The sequence below is a fragment of the Mercenaria mercenaria genome, chromosome 7, assembly GCF_021730395.1.
Source record: "Mercenaria mercenaria strain notata chromosome 7, MADL_Memer_1, whole genome shotgun sequence".
In the NCBI taxonomy this organism is placed as follows: Eukaryota; Metazoa; Mollusca; class Bivalvia; order Venerida; family Veneridae; genus Mercenaria; species Mercenaria mercenaria.
In genome coordinates this window covers 69026021-69030750 of record NC_069367.1, presented here as the reverse complement: position 1 = coordinate 69030750, position 4730 = coordinate 69026021, and the positions used below count along the sequence as shown (strand labels likewise).

The 4730-nt window shown below is 35.6% G+C and overlaps 1 long non-coding RNA gene across 1 annotated transcript; it reads left to right on the top strand.

The window, feature by feature from the left end:
* The first annotated feature begins 613 nt into the window (after nt 1-613).
* Nucleotides 614-1907, top strand: LOC128558829 (uncharacterized). Its single transcript, XR_008371950.1, has 3 exons — nt 614-1015; nt 1485-1608; nt 1793-1907. It is a non-coding gene; the product is annotated as an uncharacterized LOC128558829 (long non-coding RNA).
* The last annotated feature ends 2823 nt before the right edge of the window (nt 1908-4730 follow it).

Sequence of the window (4730 nt, the reverse complement as noted above, 5' to 3'; positions counted from 1 at the left end):
GTCAGCGAGTTTAACCAGGAACGTGTTAGGAGACATATTGATGAAGGAAAGGACTTGCATCGCGAACCAGTTCTGACTGACTTGTGGAAGAGATAATGCTGATGATGCTGCTGATGATGGTAATGATATTTGTTGTTGTTGTTGCTGCTGCTGATGATGATGCTGATGATGATAATAATATTAATAGTAATAATATTAGTGGAGTTTTCATGTTTAAGGCCAAATACAACACTTAAGGTTTTCCATTTCTATTGCACTAAAACACTTTGATCATGTAAAAGTTCTTTATGTAGACTAATTTGAACCTTTCAGATGGCGTCAGCGAGTTTAACCAGGATCGAGTAAGGAGACATATTGAGGAAGGAAAGGACTTGCATCGCGAACCAGTTCTGACTGACTTGTGGAAGAGATAATGCTGATGATGCTGCTGATGATGGTAATGATAGTTGTTGTTGTTGTTGCTGATGATGATGATGCTGATGATGATAATAATATTAATAGTAATAATATCAGTGGAGTTTTCATGTTTAAGGCCAAATACAACACTTAAGGTTTTCCATTTCTATTGCACTAAAACACTTTGATCATGTAAAAGTTCTTTATGTAGAGTAATTTGAACCTTTCAGATGGCGTCAGCGAGTTCAGCCAGGATCGAGTAACGAGAGATATTGAGGAAGGAAAGGACTTGCATCGCGAACCAGTTCTGACTGACTTGTGGAAGAGATAATGCTGATGATGCTGCTGATGATGATAATAATATTAATAGTAATAATATTAGTAGAGTTTTCATGACTAAGGCCAAATACAACACTTAAAGTTTTCCATTTCTATTGCATTAAAACACTTGGATCATGTAAAAGTTCTTTATGTAGACTAATTTGAACCTTTCAGACGGCGTCAGCGAGTTTAACCAGGATCGAGTAAGGAGACATATTGAGGAAGGAAAGGACTTGCATCACGAACCAGTCCTTACTGATTTGTGGAAGAGATAATGCTGATGATGCTGCTGACGATGGTAATGATAGTTGTTGTTGTTGTTGTTGATGGTGATGATGATGATGATGATGCTGATGATGATAATAATATTAATAGTAATAATATTAGTGGAGTTTTCATGTTTAAGGCCAAATACAACACTACAGGTTTTCCATTTCTGTTGCACTAAAACACTTTGATCATGTAAAAGTTCTTTATGTAGACTAATTTGAACCTTTCAGATGGCGTCAGCGAGTTTAACCAGGATCGAGTATAGAGACATATTGAGGAAGGTAAAGGACTTGCATCGCGAACCAGTTCTGACTGTGTTGTGGAAGAGATAATGCTGATGATGCTGCTGCTGATGATAATAATATTAATAGTGATAATATTAGTGGAGTTTTCATGATTAAGGCCCAATACAACACTTAAGGTTTTCCATTTCTATTACATTAAAAAAACTTGGATCATGTAAAAGTTCTTTATGCAGACTAATTTGAACCTTTCAGATTCCGTCAGCGAGCTTAACCAGGATTGAGTAAGGAGACATATTGAGGAAGGAAAGGACTTGCATCACGAACCAGTTCTGACTGACTTGTGGAAGAGATAATGCTGATGCTGCTGCTGATGATGGTAATGATAGTTGTTGTTGTTGATGATAATGATGCTGATGATAATAATAATATTAATAGTAATAATATTAGTAGAGTTTTCGTGTTTAAGGCCAAATACAACACTTTAAATTTTCCATTTCTGTTGCACTTAAACACTTTGATCATGTAAAAGTTCTTTATGTAGACTAATTTGAACCTTTCAGTTGGCGTCAGCGAGTTTAACCAGGATCGAGTAAGGATAAATATTGAGGAAGGAAAGGACTTGCATCGCGAACCAGTTCTGACAGACTTGTGGAAGAGATAATGCTCATGATGATGGTAATAATAGTTGTTGTTGTTGGTGATGATGTTGATGATAATAATAATATTAATAGTAATAATATTAGTAGAGTTTTCGTGTTTAAGGCCAAATACCATACTTAAGATTTTCCATTTCTGTTGCACTTAAACTCTTTGATCATGTAAAAGTTCTTTATGTAGACTAATTTGAACCTTTCAGATGGCGTCAGCGAGTTTAACCAGGATCGAGTAAGGAGACATATTGAGGAAGGAAAGGACTTGCATCGCGAACCAGTTCTGACTGACTTGTGGAAGAGATAATGCTGATGATGCTGCTGATGATGGTAATGATAGTTGTTGTTGTTGTTGATGATGATGATGATAATGATGCTGATGATGATAATAATATTAATAGTAATAATATTAGAGTAGTTTTCATGTTTAAGGCCAAATACAACACTAAAGGTTTTCCATTTCTGTTGCACTAAAACACTTTGATCATGTAAAAGTTCTTTATGTAGACTAATTTGAACCTTTCAGATGGCGTCAGCGAGTTTAACCAGGATCGTGTTAGGAGACATATTGATGAAGGAAAGGACTTGCATCGCGAACCAGTTCTGACTGACTTGTGGAAGAGATAATGCTGATGATGCTGCTGATGATGGTAATGATATTTGTTGTTGTTGTTGTTGTTGCTGATGATGATGCTGATGATGATAATAATATTAATAGTAATAATATTAGTGGAGTTTTCATGTTTAAGGCCAAATACAACACTTAAGGTTTTCCATTTCTATTGCACTAAAACACTTTGATCATGTAAAAGTTCTTTATGTTGACTAATTTGAACCTTTCAGATGGCGTCAGCGAGTTCAACCAGGATCGAGTAAGGAGACATATTGAGGAAGGAAAGGACTTGCATCGCGAACCAGTTCTGACTGACTTGTGGAAGAGATAATGCTGATAATGCTGCTGATGATGGTAATGATAGTTGTTGTTGTTGTTGCTGATGATGATGATGCTGATGATGATAATAATATTAATAGTAATAATATTAGTGGAGTTTTCATGTTTAAGGCCAAATACAACACTTAAGGTTTTCCATCTCTATTGCACTAAAACACTTTGATCATGTAAAAGTTCTTTATGTAGAGTAATTTGAACCTTTTTAGATGGCGTCAGCGAGTTCAGCCAGGATCGAGTAAGGAGAGATATTGAGGAAGGAAAGGACTTGCATCGCGAACCAGTTCTGACTGACTTGTGGAAGAGATAATGCTGATGATGCTGCTGATGATGGTAATGATAGTTGTTGTTGATGATGATGCTGCTGCTGATAATTATAATATTAATAGTGATAATATTAATAGAGTTTTCGTGTTTAAGGCCCAATACAACACTTAAGGATTTCCATTTCTGTTGCACTAAAACACTTAAATCATGTAAAAGTTCTTTATGTAGACTAATTTGAACCTTTCAGATGGCGTCAGCGAGTTTAACCAGGATCGAGTATAGAGACATATTGAGGAAGGTAAAGGACTTGCATCGCGAACCAGTTCTGACTGTGTTGTGGAAGAGATAATGCTGATGATGCTGCTGCTGATGATAATAATATTAATAGTGATAATATTAGTGGAGTTTTCATGATTAAGGCCCAATACAACACTTAAGGTTTTCCATTTCTATTACATTAAAAAAACTTGGATCATGTAAAAGTTCTTTATGCAGACTAATTTGAACCTTTCAGATTCCGTCAGCGAGCTTAACCAGGATTGAGTAAGGAGACATATTGAGGAAGGAAAGGACTTGCATCACGAACCAGTTCTGACTGACTTGTGGAAGAGATAATGCTGATGCTGCTGCTGATGATGGTAATGATAGTTGTTGTTGTTGATGATAATGATGCTGATGATAATAATAATATTAATAGTAATAATATTAGTAGAGTTTTCGTGTTTAAGGCCAAATACAACACTTTAAATTTTCCATTTCTGTTGCACTTAAACACTTTGATCATGTAAAAGTTCTTTATGTAGACTAATTTGAACCTTTCAGTTGGCGTCAGCGAGTTTAACCAGGATCGAGTAAGGATAAATATTGAGGAAGGAAAGGACTTGCATCGCGAACCAGTTCTGACAGACTTGTGGAAGAGATAATGCTCATGATGATGGTAATAATAGTTGTTGTTGTTGGTGATGATGTTGATGATAATAATAATATTAATAGTAATAATATTAGTAGAGTTTTCGTGTTTAAGGCCAAATACCATACTTAAGATTTTCCATTTCTGTTGCACTTAAACTCTTTGATCATGTAAAAGTTCTTTATGTAGACTAATTTGAACCTTTCAGATGGCGTCAGCGAGTTTAACCAGGATCGAGTAAGGAGACATATTGAGGAAGGAAAGGACTTGCATCGCGAACCAGTTCTGACTGACTTGTGGAAGAGATAATGCTGATGATGCTGCTGATGATGGTAATGATAGTTGTTGTTGTTGTTGATGATGTGATGATATGATGCTGATGATGATAATAATATTAATAGTAATAATATTAGAGTAGTTTTCATGTTTAAGGCCAATACAACACTAAAGGTTTTCCATTTCTGTTGCACTAAAACACTTTGATCATGTAAAAGTTCTTTATGTAGACTAATTTGAACCTTTCAGATGGCGTCAGCGAGTTTAACCAGGATCGTGTTAGGAGACATATTGATGAAGGAAAGGACTTGCATCGCGAACCAGTTCTGACTGACTTGTGGAAGAGATAATGCTGATGATGCTGCTGATGATGGTAATGATATTTGTTGTTGTTGTTGTTGCTGCTGATGATGATGCTGATGATGATAATAATATTAATAGTAATA